The 19,863-nt window shown below is 39.6% G+C and overlaps 1 protein-coding gene across 1 annotated transcript in view; it reads left to right on the top strand.

Moving 5' to 3' along the window:
* The window catches only part of RORA (RAR related orphan receptor A), a 185,566-nt gene that overhangs the window by 61,483 nt on the left and 104,220 nt on the right, over positions 1 to 19,863 (top strand). The window lies entirely within an intron of this gene.

Below are 19,863 nucleotides of genomic sequence, written 5' to 3'. Positions count from 1 at the left end.
TTACACAATAGGGCCCTACCTCTGAAACAGCTCCGTCCCAAGTTAGGCTTAGCAACTGTTGTCAAGGACCTGAGGAAGCCAGGCTTTGTGCCCTCCATGGGGCCGATCTTCCCATCACCAGGTATGGGAAGACGGGGCTGTGGAGAAGCTCATCCGTCCTTCTTTACTCATTAACAAAAGGACTTGTCATCTGGAGAACTGGTTGCCATGTGTTTATTATTAGGAGTTCAGGACAAACAGGTTCAGCAACGCACCAAAGGTTTTTGGCAAACAGAGAACATATACGGTTTCCATATGAGCTGGACTGGGAGGGAGCAACTTCCCCAGACCCTGGTTCTCGTGCGCTCACATTCTTCCTATGCCCATCAGACACTGCCTGTCATGGGTTTTACTGGGTAAACTCATGTGCCATCATTAGCCTTCTCTTCCCCAGCTGCTGACGGAAGCTCAGGTACAGAGTCACCTGCCAGCTCCCAGTAAGTCCTCAGAGCCCTCATCCCATGAGACTTTAGGGAGAATCTTCCCTCCCTTTCTCATTTTCTACGTGTTGCAAGGTGCAGGTTAGAGATACCAGCTGGGGTGTTATTCTTTTCTATTGCCGGCCTCCCAGATAGGCAAACCTTCAGAACTTAGAAACAGTCTGTGTCGGGGCTCAGTAGAGAACAGAAGTCACCCTCTACCCCTTTATCTGTATCCCCTGACCCCAAGTATGGGGGATTACAGGATTCAAAATACAGGAATCAGAGCAATCAGCTCAGCCAAGTGCTCCAGCCCTAAGACGAAGAAGCACAAAAGAGCATTAGGACTTTTGACTGTGGATAATGGCAGCTAATCCACCACCATGTTCTCGGAAGCAGAGTGGGTGCCTGCGGAGTGGTGCTGCCTCTTTTCACTGGCAGCTCTTAAACCATGGCTTCCTGAGAAAGCTGTCCTGGTCTCTCCTTGTGCATAGAAGCCTGGATAGAGGCACAACCTTAACCTTATTAATTTTCTTATTGTCTCAGGATGGGAGTTCTTATTTTTTTCCTCATCCCTGTAGCATCCCTGTAGCAAGAATAGGTAAGTAATTTGGGAGCTTACTATGTTCCAGGCATTTTATATGTATGTAAGTGTGTGTGTGTGTGTGTGTGTGTGTGTGTGTGTGTGTGTGTAATCTCATGTAAGCCTTATGATAACTATGACTGTTAAGTATAACTATGAATATTAATTGAGGAAGCGAGTTTCAGATGTTAAGCAACTTGCCCAGCCCAAATCCACATAGCTAGTGAGTGGCAGAAGTGATAGCTACTTCTGTCAAGCGCCGAAGCCCTTATCCTTCCTACTGTGCCAGGCTGCCCTACACTTCCCAAGGGTTGTAGGACTAAAGCCAGAGTGTCAGTGAGCTATATTCTTTTTTTTTTTTTTTTTTTTGCCCACGCTGCACAGCATGTGGGATCTTAGTTTCCTGACCAGGGATCGAACCCACGCCCCCTGCATTGGAAGCGCAGAGTCTTAACCACTGGACTGCCAGGGAAGTCCCAGTGTGAGCTATATTCTAAGCTCTTAAATACTTGGAGCTTTCTCCAGAGGTATTGAGCTCATCAGTGCACTTTATGGATGCCTCTTTTCTTCAAAAATATACACACACACACCCCAAAATAATCAACCCCTTAATGTTCCTCCCCGTATTACTTGCCTTACCTCTATAACCTTCTCATTTCCATTTTCCATCCACTCGGGCTCCTACTTAGAGCCCACTTTCTCTAAGTCTGCTCCCCTCAGCAGGTGGCCATTCTCCAAAATTGTCCTTCCTTCCTCTCCCTCAGCTCCATCAACACTCGCATTCACTCCATGCTCTTAGGAGGAAAGTATTCCATGAAGCCAAACTTGATTTAAGTTCCATTTCTGAGATATTTACCTTTTGACCAGATAGCCCACCAACCTAAATGGGTGAATCGCCAATCATAGGATACTCTATTTTTCACCTGAATGTCTAACCTCATTATACAAATGATAAAGCCTATTATAGAGGAGAAAAAATGTACCCATTTTTCTCAATAACCTACAAAAAAAGTTACCAGTTTTCCTTTTTCATGTTTTATCATACACATACGCAATTTTATGTTTTTGTGATTATAGTATAGATTCAAAGTGCTATTATTTTTTTCCTATATAATTTCTCCATATCAGGCATCACCTATTTGAAGGAAAGGCTGACTGAGGTGGCGGCAGCAGATTTTTGTCCCCTGGTGCTGCCTTTTCATGAGTTATTAACATGGGAATTTGAGGGCGCCCCTTTACTAAACAGTAAAGATAAAGGGAGAAAGTCCTTCTCTTTGACACCCCCTTTTCAGGTGAGTTTGGTGACCCTGATCCTACCACAAAAAACAGACATCAGATTTGAAATGTTATAAGTAATAATCCTCTCTTACATACTAATGATTTTTAGGATTTTCAAAGATCAGAAAGAGACATTCATTGAACACCACGTGCCTGGCACCCTGGTGGGCACGTTACAGTGAGTTGTCACATTTCAGTCGTACAACAGTCCTGGGGGGAAGGTACTATTACTCTCCTTTACAGATAAGGAAACCAAGGTTCAGAAGGATGAAGCTCCCTGCCCCGGTGACAAGTGACAGGACAAGATTCAAAGCCCTTTTCAACTTGCCACCTGACTTTCCTCTTAGAAAAACCTTCACTAAATAAATGTTAGTCCATGTGACATTTCCAAGACATACCAGAGCAAACGTAACAAAGAAGAGGAAATGGATAAGGTTTTACAGTCAGTGACACACACATACATTACAGGCACACAAAGAATATGAAACAAATGTAAATTTATTCAAAAATTATGAGAGAGGCAGCTGTAGTGATACATGCTAACAGGAGACCTATTACTCATAATTGATTTTACTAGTATTTTAGCATCTGACCTGTTTCTCTTAATTGAATTGAAATGTCTTATGCAACACATTTGTTTTACTGACTTTGGAAAGATATAATCACCTTCACCTACACTTTTCATTTTAAAATAGAGGTCTTTAAAAAAAATAATAATTCCTCAACAGTGGCCTTAAAGATAAGTAAAATGCAATTAGAGTTTTCTTCGCTAAGAAATGCCTAGAAAATGGCAGTGACTTTGTTTTAAAGGGAAAAAATAAAGAAATGGCATTTTGCACAAAGATCAGTGAGGTCACCCTGAACGAAAATAAAATACGTCCATTAAACTCTTCCCAAGAATCACAGATCAAGTCACTTGGAGTCACTACTCTGCCCTGTTTAACTTAGTCAAAATTAGTCATTCCGAAGTCCTTAAATTATAAACTAATTTCATGTTTGCAGAAAATACTTTACCACTGGGAACAGGGTAAATCAGAGAGACACAGAGAGGTTCTTACAGGAGCAGAGGCGTCTCAGATCTTGGCTTCTCAGGACAGATGACTTGCTCTGCCACACTGCAGAGAATGCCACTCTGCCGGGTTTGCTAATGCCTGGGCTGGCACTATACCAAGGATGAGAATTCAAGAACATACCAGGAGATTGTTCGCGAAAGCAAGTAAAAAATGATGGCTCTCACCTCAGGCTTCAACTGGGCTCACGTCCACCAGTCTCTGCCGTGGGTTAGCTGAGGCTTGGAGAAACATGCCAACAACTAGGGGAGGTTCATTTTTGTTTTTCAAGTTGGCAGGTCTTGTCTTGGAAAAGAAACCGAATTGGTATACTAGCTTTAATGGATTATAAGATGATTGAGCATTGGCCGAGAGCAGAGGGGGGATAAAGACAAGCCAAAAAAAAAATTTTTTTTGAGAACTTGCAAGAAAGAGGTCTTGCTGGCCAACAGTGGCCCTAGGATTACATCTGTTGTATGTTAGTTTCGAATGCGTCTGTTCCTTAGTAAATGATCTCAGAACTTCAGTGATAGCATCCAAGGGAAAATTACAAAATGAGCTTGAGGAAACATTTTTCTGGGTTCCTTCTCCCTGTGCCCAACAGGGAAAGAGCAGAGAGAAGCCCTGCCTAGTCTAACTTGAGGCCACCCATTGGCTGGTAGGACTAGGATGAAACATCAGCACCTTTAATGTGGGGTTGAAAAACGGAATGCCAGGAAGTTAAAAGGACTTAGGGGAAAATGTCCTTTGGCCTTCCGCTGCGTGACAGGATTCTGAAGTGACAGCTAGTGAGCAGAGTAGACTCAGTTAGTCCAGTCAGAGGAAAAAAGCAGCAAAACCAGAGGACCAACATCAGTAATATCTTTGAGTACAGTGATGAAAGAGTGAGGATGGCTCTGCCAGAAAGGCGGGCCTCTTCATCAGGTTTCCCAAAGCAGTTTGTGTCTCTGGGCAGCTGTCGGAGGAAATGAGCCCTGCCTATTGGCTGGTATTTATTGAGCACCTACTAGGTGCTCAGACTAGTCTAGACCCATCGTGCAAAGAAGACTTCATCCTTCTTTGTTGTTGCCAAGCTTAAGATTGTTTGAGATGGAGACAAGTGGTGATTTTGTTTCCTACTGGGACAAAGAAAGTGAAATGTAGAATGGAATAACGAAAAAAAGCATGTTCTTGTATTGATAGGAATCTAGTAGTGTACAAACACCAAAATCTTTGAGGAGGGTTAAAGCTATGGTAAACTGAATCCGTTTTTCCCTCCATCTGTGTCCTATTCTCATGCTGATTCAGTGCTGGACGCCTGGTGGGGTATGGGATGAAGAGCCAAAGGTAATAGAGGAAATCAGAACCAGACTCCAGCCACTCCTGTTCTAGAGACTCGCTTGGGGATTTTTGATATCTGAGAGATTGAACCCATTCAAGAGTAAAGAATTCTCGGTTCCCTGCTGCCTGTGTACTAATACTCAGCCCGACAGAGTGAAGATAATCAAGTGGGAAGAGATGGTTTATTTCCCTTTGCATGCAAACTCCCTTTGACTTATCCCTACTGAGGAATACCTCCTCCCTCCCTTTTGTCCAAAATTAGGTTAATAGTTAGCACAGGAAAAACCACTGGCCCATAAACTTTTGATGATGCGACCTCTTAGCTTTACTACAAATACATACATCACTTTTGATCATCTGAAGATTTTGTACCTTACATGAACCAATACACTCTCAACCCAGAGGTGTTATAGACAATTATCTGCATGAAAAACAGAATAATTTTTAGGTCTATATATTATATCTTCACAGTGGAATTTATCTGCATTGTATTTGAGTGAAATTGTTAGTTTTTATTCGGATGATTGCCCTGGATTGGACACAGTCTTAAAGAGTCTCTCTGATCCTTTAATTTTCTCTTTCACTCTCTCCCTTTCTCTCTCTCTGGGTGTGCTTGCTCAGTTGTGCTGTTTCTATCATTGCCTACTTAGTAACAGCAATGGGAAATGAGCCATAAAAGTGATAACCCATTGTATTTTTTTTTATTCTGCTGGTCTCATAAAAAACCTACCAGTCACTTATTTTATCTCACTTATGGTTGATCAGTCCCGCATTTTTCACCTCCTTACCGTGATTTTCTTTGTGCTGTGGTTCCCAGCCATGGCCCGCTTCCTGCTGAATTAAACTGCAACCCACACAAAACCAAAGAGCATATCTCTCCCCAAGTTCACTCAGAAGGTCACCCCTGGTGAGATGGACATTGCAGATGTGCTGGAAAGATTAGAGGCTGCTTTGATAAAACCCACGTCTGTTCTCTGCTCCAGGTCCTCAGAGTGGAAGATCGGATGGATTGCCATCGCCTTGCATTATTTAAGAGTTTTGATGAGCAACTCCCATCAAAATTCCCCACAGACTCTGGACCGTGCATGCGTGTGTGTGTGTGTGCATGTGTGTGTTTTAAACAGCACTTTAGAATGATTGAGATGTTCAAAAGGACATTGCCGTGTGAGCTCTTTGCAGGGCTCATGTTACATTAGGTTATCCTTCCTTGAGGTCTCTTGGTGGCCCTTCTGTTCTATTTGATGGCAAATTCTGTTCATTCCAGATTGTATTAAATCCCTTTAGCAGCTTCAAACAGCTCTATGTGCTGCAGTTTTAGCATGTGGGTGCTGATCACTCCAGCCCCTGAACTTTTGTTATTTTCCACACCTTTGATGGTTTTCCTCCGTTCTTCTGTTTTCATTGGTTTCCACTTTCATCTCTACTGTCTGTTCGTGATGGTGTTATCTATTCATCCGAGCAAGTCCAGCCATTCAGCCCTCTGAAGAAAAGGCTATTTTCTCCCCTCTCTGGCCTGGCTGCCCCAGTGGGTAGTCCATGATTTGTGCCTTTCATCACACAACTGTGGAGGCCCCCTCTTTGGGCAACCACTTTGGTGATAGGATAAGGATGAATGTATCATGATTTCATTTTTATCAACCTCTTCTGTGTCTTCCCAGTTTTAGTCGAGATGCAGCGGTTTCTGTTATGGCAGGTATTTTATAAATGGCTTCAGCTCCGATCATTGCAAATGATGAAAGTTAGGCCACCTCATTTCCATCTCTGGACTGTCCACAGATGTGTATTTATTGTCTCTTCCTAGAGTGTGACTGAATGATCAGAACACTGAATAGGAATGAGACCTTGAGGATTTTATTCCTGGGTCTGTCAGTATCTCTACCTGAGACTTTTACCCCTAGAGCTACCACATTTTTGTTCTGTCTAAAATCCTTGCCATAAATATTGCATATTATTTTGCCCAATTAAAATTTTCACATTTTACTTCAAAGGCCCTACTATCAAGTAATATAACTTTGAAAGGTAATATAACCTATTATGGTTCTTTAATTAATTCAGTATTTTATACCAAGCAAAGGCTGGTAAGAACAAAGTTATGGGGGGCAGGATGCCAACTGAGCACCCCTTAAATGTGGAAGAAGTTTTGGAATTAATCATAGGAATCACTCCCCTTTGCTATTGGAAAACACGTGTGATACAGCTTGCCTGGACCCCCTTCCCCAACCTGAATGGATAAAATATTAAATGGTACCAGAAAAGTTTAAATTAATTAATGAAAAAGAGATCCATAAAAAAGAAGAGACAATTAAAAAAAAAAAAAGAGAGAGAGAGAGACCTAACTTCAAAGCATACTATTCTTAACTTCTGAGGCCATTGTAGTGATGATCACCGGGGTCTCTTGCAAGCACTCCGTGTATCTCTTTCACTCTGAAAGGACAGAAACTGTGAAACAACCATCATATGACTAGGCTTGGTTTACAACCTACATCATGTGAGCTAGTTTTCTTTGGATTGTTGTGAGATCCAGTAATTAACATTTAATTGGTGATTTATTGGTGGCATATCGTTGAAGAGCCATGTAAATTATCTCTTGTGGCAGGAATGAATAGATTACACAAACATGTATGAACTGAAAGGAAGATATAATTAGTGACAAAAGTCTTCTGAAAAAATATGACAGACTCGGGTTTCATTTTCAGAAATCCTACCGTGGAAAATTTTCCTTATACTTGCCAATCTGAATTTCTCAGAATATAAGTTCTTAAAGAATAGGAAATCAGTTTTCAATATCTATCATGTGGCAACATTTATTGAGCACTGGACTGAAAGTCAGAAGCCCGCACTCAAGTCCCAGCTCTCCCTTTCTCGATGTCCCAGGCTAAGCTGGAAAACCTCTCCAAGCTTCATTTACCCCATCTGCAAGTGGGGATATTGACTCTGCCTGCTGTCTTCCTGGGCATTGATGAGTGCCGAACGGTGGCCTTTAAACTGTGTTCTCACTAACGAGAACAACAATAGTGATGAAGATAATAATACATTTAATAGCAATTTAGAGGTAGCCATGGTGATTTTAATGCAAAAAAAGCATTATTCTGGAGCCTGGACAATAGGTGGAGTGAAAGAGGCAAAAATCTAAAACTACGGTCCAGGCAGTTCCGAGAGGTGGCTTCCCTTTCCTCCATCTAGCTTGGAGCGGAGAGAATTCACCTCGGGACCTTCGGCTCCTGCATCGTAGAATCTGTACAATGTGGATCTCGCTGGCAGGTATAGAGGCAGCAGTTTCCATGACTCCAATAAATTAACTAGTGTTCACGGATGTTTTGCAGCTGCCCTGGAAACAGGCTAGCAGTTTTGAAAAAGGATTATAGCAGCCATGAAGAAGGGTGTTGGTGTCATGAGTGTGCATGTAAAAAGCGTACTTTTAAAAACCTATCACTTCACCTGCCCTGAATGAAAACAATGCCAAGTTGTGCCGATGTTTTCCTTTTTTTTTTTTTTTCCCATTGAACTTATTGTACTAACTTTTCCTTCTCCAGAATTCCGGCAGGTTAAACATTATTATATAAATAGCCTTTACTATTATATAAATAGCAAGTATCTTAATATAATGATATATATTTAAACCTCAGCTCTGAACACTCATAATTCAAGTAAACATTTACAAAAACATTGTCGCTTTAAAAATAGAGGGGGTATTTGAACAGTTTTTATTTTATCGATATCTGGCTAATAATGAAATGGAATGAAATACTGGGGTACAAAACAGTTATTCCTACTATGGAAGCCCTTTATTTTTCCAGCCGGCTTCAGAGTATTGCTTACCAAAACTGGAATAACCTAGACCCTGTAAGGTGTGAAGTAATTAGGGTTATTATTTGAAGCATGTATATCAATGCCAGATTCACAAACATTATTAGAAAATGAGATATTCCGTGTAAATTAATTTTCTGGAATGTATCTAAGTGCCTAAACTACTTCACTCTGTTTGGCGGTAGGGGAAGCCTTTCAAAATATATTACGTAAGTCCCTGGCTTCTTAGAGTTCATGGGCTAATCCATTCTTAATGTTTCAAAGTCATATAAACACTAATTATGATGGTGTGTACAGTATGCTGTAATACAGGATATCCTCGGAGACTTAGCAGGTGCGGCTTGTTGTTTGCCCTTATGCTAAGTAGTCCCAAGCTGCTATACTTTTTGAGTTCTTATGTCTAGCTTTTTATCTCTTCCTTCAGTATTTATTGTTTTTCCTTGCTCCTGTGAGCAGAACTCTCTATTCCTTTCTGCTGGGCTTTTTTTTTTTTTTCTAATATACTCTGTATACTGGAAAATCAGATATCAAGGTTGTCAGAACTGTCTTACATAAGAGTAAATAGTCTCTGAGCGAAAGCCTGAGGGATTTGTTTAAGCTCAGACGCGAACTTTAGTTATTGGAATTTTAGTGGTATCTTTGTGGATCTTTCTTTCTGTTTTGTTTTCTTCCATGTTTCATTTCGTAAGGTTTTTGACTCGCAGTGCTCTAATTACGAAAAGTGTGATAGCAATTATTTACACTATTTTGATAACAGTTCTAACTTAGTGTCACTTAGATAAACATTTGCCTCACCTGTGAATATTCTGGAACCTGCACACCTTCTACTATTCTTTTTTTTTTTTTTTTTTTTTTGTGGTACGTGGGCCTCTCACTGTTGTGGCCTCTCCCGTTGCAGAGCACAGGCTCCGGACGCACAGGCTCAGCGGCCATGGGTCACGGACCCAGCTGCTCCGCGGCATGTGGGATCTTCCCGGACCGGGGCACGAACCCTTGTCCCCTGCATCGGCAGGCGGATTCTCAACCACTGCGCCACCAGGGAAGCCCTCTACTATTCTTAATGACAATTCTTGGTGCGTCAGCATGGATAGGATGTTTTTAACTTTATTTTTCAAATATCTCACACAGTACCTCGCCCACAGTCTGTTCTCAGAAAATATCTGGTGATTATCTGAGATTTAAAAATAATTACCATGCACAAGCTACATACAAATCAAAGAACTGTACTTGTCTTTCATGTCATGTCCTGGAAAACGCTCTAGTGCTTTTGACACCTTAGTTAAAAAAAAAAAAAAAAATCAAGAAAGACCAAGTTGAGCATATCATTGAGAAATGATTAAAAAAAATTGTAAAGGGGCTGAAACTAGAACTCTTCATAGATATGAGTTCTAAGTACATTGCCACTTTCCTATGGGATTATTTTGTTGATGGAAGAATTTGTAGCTCATAATTAGAAACTCATTAATTCATTCATTTGTTCCAACAATAGCATTTATTGAATGCCTTCCGGGCCCACCAGGGACGTGCAGACCTATCAGACACAATCTCAGGAAACAGACTTTTTGGCCAGAATTTGAAGGTTGCTGTGAGTCAGAGCCCAGCGGCCATATGTTAGAAGCGTCTCCCCCCAGTTAAAACTGACGCTTAACATGAAACTAGCCTTGATTACATTAGAACGATCCCAAGTATTTCATGTTCTGGGAAGAAATCTGGAGAAGTGGTGTCATAATGTTTTCATGTTCCCTGACAAGTCATTCAGTAGCCCGGTCCAAGATCATTTAAAATAGCATGGAAATAATCGGAAGTGATGTCCCTCTGTGGAAAACACTTGGAGGATGCCTGTCAGCAAATAATGTTTTAAACTCTAGGTTTAATTTAGGCCTGTGGTTAGGTTCCTTATAAGAATTTATGTGTTGAAAAAATGTCATCTCAGGAAAAGTTAATATGAATCTAATTTAGGAAACAATGAAAGTTTCATATAAAATAATGATTATTGATCCTGAGGTTTTATTATCTGTTCTGCTTTGTGATCAAATACACAAAGTTAACATCTCTCCCTCCCTACCATTAGCTTGCTTTGCCAGTGAATCATCATGCTTTGCATCTACTAAAGACCAACAGTCTTAAATAGTGTCATCATATCTGATCATCATAATTTTATAAGGCAATCCTCTGTATAAATTTTGAGTGATGTAACCATTGTATTGTTTATGCAATTTCTTTTCCACAGGACCTGAGCATTTACTTAGTTAGCCTTAGTTACACGCAAAAGGATTGTGATGATTTTATAGAAATTATTGATTTTTATTGCCTTGAAATCTTAAGGGAGGTAACAGATCTTTGCAAGAAAACATTGCAGACAGAATCATGGTATGGTTATTAATTAAATTTAATTCTTTGTTTTTTCGGTAGTGTTTGAAAGAGAAAAAAATCTTGTTTCCAAAGAATACAAACTCTATGTTATTGCAGAGTGACTTTCAGACGTTCAGAAAATATTTTTGAAATGGAGTACATAAATCATCAGTAGCTATGAAGATATATTCATAGTGTATAGTGTACATAACCTTTGATCTTAAAGAGTGTGGCTTGATGGAGTGCAAAAACTTCTAAAGTGAAAAATTATCTTAACTATTGGAGTCCCCTGAGTTCATAAAACCAAATACATGAAGAGTTGGTAGTATGTGGATGGCTAAATAAACTTGCTGTTCATAGTGTTCATCAGTATATTTTATACTGCTCATATAGTTATAAAAGTCTAGTCGTGGTTCAGAAACCATGCCAATCCAGTGACTTGGATGTCAACAGATACTAATGTTTTCAGGTTTATTGTCTGACTTTGAAGGCTTAATTTTTTTTTTTTTTTTGAAATATGGGCATTCTTTTTCCAATTTTACAGGTGAGAAAACTGAGGCTCAAGGAATATAAGTAACTTGTCACCAGTTACACAACCACTAGGTATTAGAACTGGGATGGTAAGACAAATTTTCCAACTCTAATTCTAGTGCTCTTTCCAGCATACATGCTGCTTTCAAAGAAGCATTCGTTTATTCAACAAGTATTTATCCAGCGTGTAGCATATACCAGGCAATGTGCTCAGCCTTCATGTTACAAGAGGTACAAAAGCGAATCCCTGCCTCTTGGAGTGTAAAGTCCAGTGAAGAAGACGGAAAAGAGAACAAATGATTACAAAAAACAAAACCAAAACAGTGTGAAGAATCAGGCTTACAGAAAGGGAAGAACAGGATGCCAGTGGGAGCCCAAAGCTCATCTGATGGAGGCTAGCAGTTTGGACAAGACATCCTCAAGCCTGTGACATTTAAACTGAAACTGTAGGATGGCAGGATAGATAGATAGATAGATAGATAGATAGATAGATGGTAGAGTTGATTCACATTATTGGCATTGTGTATTTGCATATTTGCCTACTCACCAAAATTTATTTATAACCCCCAAATCAACACTTGCTGCCATTAACATTACTCAGCCATGAAAAGAATGAAATAATGCCATTTGCAGCAACATGAATGGACCTAGAGAATATTATACTTAGTGAAGTAAGTCAGACAAAGACAGATACTTTATGATATCACTTATATGTGGAATCTAAGTAAAACAAATGAAACTATATACAAAACATAAACAGACTCACAGACATAGTAAACAAACTTTCCCAAAGGGGAATGGGAGGGGAATGGGAGTATGGGATTAACAGAAACTACTATACATAAAATAGGTAAGCAACAAGTATTTACTGTATAGCATAGGGAACTATATTCAAGACCTTGTAATAATCTATAATGGAAAAATAATCCGAAATAATATATAACTGAATCACTTTGCTATACACCTGAAACTAACACAATATTGTAAATCAACTATAATGTAAATCGATTGTACTTCAACTATAAAAAAAATTACTGGCTGCCTTTCTCATACTTAGGCAAGCGCAAAGCATCCTGACACGCATGTTCCCAGCTGAGGTTGGTTGAGGCAGCGTTCTGCCGCCTTGTTTCAGCTTTCATACTGTAAACAAGTGTCCTTTCCACAGTCTATTTAGTGCCACATTTTTCTAATTTGTGTGCTTTTTGTTGGTAATATTGCTGTTTAAAGTAGCCCCCGAGCATAGTGCTAAAGTGCTGGCTAGTGTTCCTAAGTGTGATGTGCCTTACAGAGAAAATACGTGTTAGATAAGCTTTGTTCATTGCTGTTGGCTGTCGGTTAAGTGTTTGGTCTGTTTGTTTGTTTGTTTTGGCTGCGTTGGGTCTTCGTTCCCATTACTAGGTATTTACCCAAGTAAAATAAAAACTTATGTTCTGGGCTTCCCTGGTGGCGCAGTGGTTGAGAGTCCGCCTGCCGATGCAGGGGACATGGGTTCATGCCTCGGTCCGGGAAGATCCCACATGCTGCGGAGCGGCTGGGCCCGTGAGCCATGGCCGCTGAGCCTGCGCGTCCGGAGCCTGTGCTCCGCAACGGGAGAGGCCACAACAGTGAGAGGCCCGCGTACCGCAAAAACAAAACAAAACAAAAAAACAAAACTGATGTTCACACAAAAAACCTGTACATGAATGTTCATAGCCGCTTGGTTTGTGATTGCTGAGGAATGGAAACAACCTAAATGTCCTTCAATCAGGGAATGAGTAAACTGCAGACTGGAATACTACTGAACTACAGAAAGTAACAAATTATTGGTTTGCTCTTGGAGTGTATCTGAAATGCATTGTGCTAAGTAAAGAAACCAGAGTCAAAGGGCTACATTAATATATTTTTCCATTTAAATGATATTCTTTAAAGGCTAAACTATAGGGATAGAAGAGACAAATCTGTGGTTACCAGGGTTTGGAGAAGGCGAATAAGTTGGCTACAGAAGGACACAAAAGAATTTGGGAGGAGAGGGAGATGGAACTCTCATATCTTGATTGTGTTGGTCATTATGAAATTAAAAACCTTTGTCAAAATTCGCAGACCTGTTCACTAAGAAGAGTGAGTTTTGCTGTATGTAAATTATAGTTTGATAAGAAATGAAAAACAACTGAGGTCTGAAGGATGAATCAAAATACAATTCCTCTAGTTTGCCACAGTAACATCAGAAAATACTATTAAAACGTATTTTACTACAGTTCTCGATAAAACACTGTTAGTGTAAAATAAACAGTATGTAGTAATTTATGTTACACCATAATTGAGCAGTGGATACAATGAACATAAAAAACATGTTTTCTTTTCTGCTGTTTTGTAGTGCTTAAATTTATTGTGGTTCTTACTGGTTTACAGGAAGTATTTTCTTACTGGTTTTTGACAAGTGGTGAAATCTGCAAACTATACTATAACTCTAATATTCAGTATATGCATTACTCATAAGAGAACAAAACTTTCCTTTGACTTGAATTACCCAGTGAAATGGCATATCGTCCCTGGGATAATAGAGAAAATACGAAAAGAGAAAAAATATATCACTTAGCTTGCTTATATATGATTACTTAATGATAGGCAGCTGTCAGACATGGACGGTTTAGCTGCTCACATCCTTGGAAGCAGGAAGACCTACCACATGACCTCTCTGAGTGTCTTGCAATTCTGATATGTCCTTTTAAAAATTTTTCCTTGTTTACCATGGCTCTGCCACATTATCTCTGTTACATTTCAAGGAGCAAATATGTGGTAAAGTAAAAAAAATTACTTTATATTTTACTTAAGATGTGTTGTCAAAACATCTTGAGGCTACGTATGTACTATGTCTTTGTATAAATAACGAGGCCATGCATGACTATAGTCACTTAAAAAATGTAGACAATGATTTATTCAAAGTGTATTGAAAATTAAGTAGCTCTGCTTATTATACTATGGAAGCCATTTATTGGGTGATTAAAATAGGTGAAAGAGATGCTATATTATATGACATGTTGCAAAAACTATTTATGAAAAGAGCAGCCGTGATACAATTTGAAAAAGTAAAAACAGTAACTATCTCTATCTTGTGCTTTTCCTGTAGAAGAGGATGAAGTATAAAATTATTTTTTGTGTTTCTAACAGACTTGTTACTTTGTTTGGAGTCTTTAAGAAACACCAGCTTTGGCTTTTGTAAGTTGTTAGTTTCCTTCTAGTCCTATGTCACATTCTATTGCCAGTATTTAGAGTTGTGTATTCCAAAAGTGCAAAGAATTCCCCTCAAGAGTTAATGTGTAGCAAGTGTTTATTAAATGGACAAATGACAACATTGTCTTCAAACAGGATAATTACAACGGTGTACAGTATGTTTCTTCATTAGTAGGTAATTAAATAATTTACTAAATTGTGTAATAATTCATAATGACACATGCTAACCCCGCTGAATTATGAGAGCTAGTGATAAAAGAATTTCTTGCACGCATGCCTAAATTTTATTAGAGTAGTCAACTTCGATTCCTGAAGAAGTCAGCTTGCCTTTTTCAAAATACTGAGTAGTGCACAATTCAAGGAAGTTTCAGAAAGTGTTTGAGAGTCATCACGTAGCTGTTAAGGGTGCATACCCTAGATTCAGTTCACCTGGGTTTTCCTTATGGTTCCTTGTGTTCTTGGACAAGTTAATTTATCTGTGCATCAGTTTCCTCACCTACAAAAGAGAGTTTTGAGTGAATTCAGTGTTAAAAAGTACCTGCCACAGAGTAAGTTCCAAGGAATTGTGAAGCAATAGGTGAGGTAAAAGCAGGAACAGCAGCAGTGTGATATAAGTATTGGAAAGCCATTTTGATTTCAGAAAATCATCTTTGTGGAACACAGGGTTTAACTGGAGTACTCAAAATCTCATGTGAATTTTGGAGCCTCTGAATGGAATGCCTAATTTAATGAACCTCCATCTTACAAAATGTAGGAATCGTTTTTTTAATTCAAGAGAAAAGTATTGATTTTTAAATGTGAATCTAATATATTTAGAAGAAAGTAACATTTTTTATGAAAACAGAAAGACACACCCAAGTCTGTTCTTGTTTCAGTCCTCACAGCATATTTCCTCAGCGCAGGACTGGACATAAATAATAAGTATACTTCTGAGGGCAGAGAATAGACTTCTGACCCAACATTGTCGGCCCAGTGAATTCCATCCTATGAGCTGGAGCTTAAATGTGAGCCTCAAAACCATTATTGACATGTGGTACAACTGTCTGAAATGTCAGTAGTTATAAAATGAGTATCATAATGCATAATAATTGATTACTTTGCTTGACTGAACAGAAGCATATTTTCTCTGTGAAAGCAAAATAATGCCAACATTTTCTCCTGGGATGCTCCTAGCTGCGAGACTCAGATTTCCCAGTGAAGCCCACGTTACGCTGTGGTCCTTGATCATGCGTGACAAAAATAGGGAAAACCATCTGTAACTGCTTATCTTCTTCCCATTATTTGAAAATATATATTTTAAGAGTTCTTAAAAAATAACATATCACCTCTATATGAAACATCTGTATTAATAGAACTGTCTCAGATCATTTTCAGAACTGAAATGGATGAGATACGAAATCAAATAGCACTCAATTTACCTAGTTCCTGTTAAAATGCTCTGCTTAGCTTTTCACTCTGATGAAATAACACCCATTTCCAGTTTTATTCTTCCTGGGTGTGCTGTGATGTGGAACTCTTTTGCTCTATGTGTTTTATTAAGTGTAATTTAACTTTATGACTATCAGACCAACTACTGATCCTTAGAATAAGACTATGAAATAGGCAAGCTGCAAAGAGATTTATTTTCTAAAGCACAGTTCCCTTCTTCTGCCCTCAGTTCTTTTTTCAAAACTCATTCTCTGACTGTGTATACTTTGCAAAGCTCTGTACTAGGCACTTCGAAGGAAAGTGAAAGAAATAGCTACAACCTATATTCTGAGCTTTCTCCCCTCCTTATCTATATGTACTTCATGATACTCTAAACCATCACTACTAGTTGTTTCTTAAGTTAAAAATGCATTTTCTATCTCTGTCCTTTTACCTGTGTTCTGCCCTCCTTCTAAGATGTCCTTTTGCCCTTTATTCCTTTTTCTATCCACTAAAATTTGATTTGTCTTTCAAGGTCTAGTTCAAGTGGTACCTCCTCCGTGAAGTCCTTCTGCTCATAAAGTATAAGATTAACCCTGCACAGAGTAACCTCTCTTACTCTTGGCTCACATAGCACCTTAACTTAGAGTATGTGTCACACATTCTGCCTTACATTATAAGCATTGAATTCATTTTCCTACTAGATTGCAAGCTCCCTGAGGGAAGGTCTGACATCTTACTCTTTTTCCTTTCCTCTCCATGTCCCAGCACAGTGTAATGCACAGATGTTTATCATTGTTCATTGGATGGGAACTTGCATTCTTACAGGAAACAAGACATAAAAAGCCTGCACTCTTATAGAAAATAATACATTTTAAAAAGAGGCCCCTTATACCAAGGGGTAATTTAATATTTATCCATCTTTGTATTCCCAGTACCTAGCAGGTACTTAATAAATGCTTGCTACACACACACACACGCGCGCGCGCACACCACACACACATGCACAGATACATGCACACACACATGCACACACACATGCACACACACACGTTTCAAAATTGTAGAAAACTTATCAAAAGTGTGTGCTGATAATCATGTCAACACATCTTTATTAAGGTCAATAATTTTTGCCAGGCACAGGATCTGCGTGTGTAACAATGTGGGAATGGTGATGGTATTTCCACTTGTAAGTCTACTAAGAGATAATCGCTGTGTCCTTTCTTTAAGTTGTTTCATTTAATCCTCCCAGTGTGCCTACGAGGTTCTACTATCCTTCTTTCACATATGAGGAAACAAAGATTTGCTCAAGATCATCCAGCTAGTGAGTAGGATGAAGGTTGGTTTGGAGCCCAGTTTTGTCTAATGGCAGAGCTCACGGTAGCCTACCCTGGGGTTCAGTGAAACAAGGAAGGCTCCTTGGAGAAGGAAGTGGACATGGCGCCCCAAAGAGGAAGGGATGAAGGTGTTTCTGAGAAGGGGCTGGGACATGGTCTTGAAAGTAGTCACGGGATATTTGAGTTGCAGGAACCCTTTGAGGTCTGTTCCCATTTCTTCATTCTACAGGTCAGGGGCCTGACGGACTGAGAGGGGAAATAACTTGCCCAAAGTGACGTAGAACGCTAGTGACAAGTGTGAAATTTGAACCCGGGGCTCCAGGTTCTGAGTTCACTTCTGCTACCCATATTCCTTTAACTTAAAAAAGAAAAGAAAAGGAACATCATTTCCTACGCTCTTTACAACAGCCAAGACACAGAAACAACCTAAATGTCCATCAACAGATGAATGGATAAAAAAGATGTGGTGTACATATATACGATGGACTATTACTCAGCCATAAAAAAGAATGAAATAATGTCATTTGGGGCAACATGGATGGACCTAGAAATTATCATACTAAGTGAAGTAAGTCAGACAGAGAAAGACAAATATACGATATCACTTACATGTGGAATCTAAAATATGAAACAAATGAACTTATCTACAAAATAGAAGCAGACACAGATAGAGAACAGATTTTCAGTTGCCAGGGGGCAAAGGGGTGGAGGAGGGATGGATTGGGAGTTTGGAATTAGCAGATGCAAATTATTATACATAGAATAGATAAACAACAAGGCCCTACTTTATAGCACAGGGAACTATATTCAATATCCTGTAATAAACCATAGTGGAAAAGAATATGAAAAAGAATATATATTGTGTATCTATATATACATATATATATGATAATCACTTTGCTGTACGGCAGAAATTAACACATTGTAAATCAACTATACTTCAATAAAATAAATAAGAATAATTTCCTGAATGCCTATTCCACTGCCAGCTGTAGGAGTGGGGTGAGGACATCTCATGGGAACACCAGGAATGGTAGCTCCTCTGGCCTCGGAGATGAGTCTCCTTCCTTGCCGCCTTAGCAGGTGTGTGTGTAGTGAGGCACCTCCCACATACCTATTCTGTGGGGGTTGCTTGGGTCTGAATGCCTGTGAACTTTACCCTTTCCCTCCTTGTGATGGTTACAAAACATCTGCCAGTTCTTGAATTTCCTAATAGGTGTATGAGATATGTGGTTCCAGAAACTCAGAATCTCTTCACCATTGTCTCAATGCAGCCAAATCTTTCACCTCTGACATCCCATTACACTAACAGCCACACTAATAATTTGCAGCCATCTATCAACTGTGAGGGGTGAAGTGCTGTACAAACATCTTTTCAATGGGTGACTGACCAGACACTGCCTTTCTTTAGGAAAGTTCAGACTCAGGGAACTGACTTCTATATAGTTTTCAGAGCCAAGGTCAGCTGATTAGGGAGCTTCTCAAGATCAGAGCTATTGTCTTGTTCTTGTTTGATTCTCCAGTATAGGGCCAGGAGCATAATAAGTATTCAGTATATGTGCTTGGTAATGTGAAATATGTATGTGTGTGTGAGTGTGTGTGTAAAATTGAAGATGTCTCTTGCTATCAAAATATCATTCATTTCACTATATTTCATGGACTATGTATGTGCATACATACATGTACATTTAAATCTGGCATCTATATTTGCTTTAAAATCATGAATAAAACAAGTTATATTAATCTGTTCATCCCCTCCCCCTAACACACATAAATAGGGGGACCCCTCTGTCACCTTGGTCTTACAAGTATTATTCCATTTATAAATGTTTCTTTATGAGACATTGGCTCCTTCCAGACTCAAAACTAAGCAAGGCTGTGATCTACTGTAGGCAAGTTTGTGTCTACTCTGGAGCTTGCCAAGTAGTCTTGATCAGAACTAAGTCTGACCCTGTTTGGTCTGCAGGAGACCCGGTCCCCTGGCTTTATGTCGGCCTGAATGGCCCAGCTCCTACAGATCACAATGCCATGGAGGCTAAGGATTCAGCTGAATCAGGCTGCCTCGGACCACATTAACCTTTCACTGATCCCTTTCTTGTTCAGCTAGGAAGAAGTTAGTTGAATTAGCAAGCTGCCACACACTGGAAAAAGAGAATCAGGGCCCAGGCGAGACAGAACCTCAGAGCCAAAATGCTCCCTCTCAGGTGCATCAGCCAACCTTGAAAACATCTTTGTACTGCGAGCCACTTGCCGATTCTGGAAAAGTTTGTCAACCCATTGTTTTGCCATTCTCCCCAATAGCACTCAGTGTGTGAGTCGGCGTGGTATACCGTGAGATCAGATTCCGTTTGGTAGAAAACCAAATGTACTTTCCTAAAGTCAAGGATCATTTCTTTATTTAACCTCTGAAAGTGGGAAGATAGACACCAATTTACTGATTATACTCCAGTCTAGACCCCTGCAGAAATCCAGCAGGCTTTTCTCATAGTCATTTTGGAACAACCTGACATCGGTCATGTCCCTCCAATTCC

Source organism: Pseudorca crassidens, chromosome 1 (genome assembly GCF_039906515.1).
Source record: "Pseudorca crassidens isolate mPseCra1 chromosome 1, mPseCra1.hap1, whole genome shotgun sequence".
Taxonomy (NCBI): domain Eukaryota; kingdom Metazoa; phylum Chordata; class Mammalia; order Artiodactyla; family Delphinidae; genus Pseudorca; species Pseudorca crassidens.
This window is presented reverse-complemented; position numbering and strand designations above follow the sequence as displayed.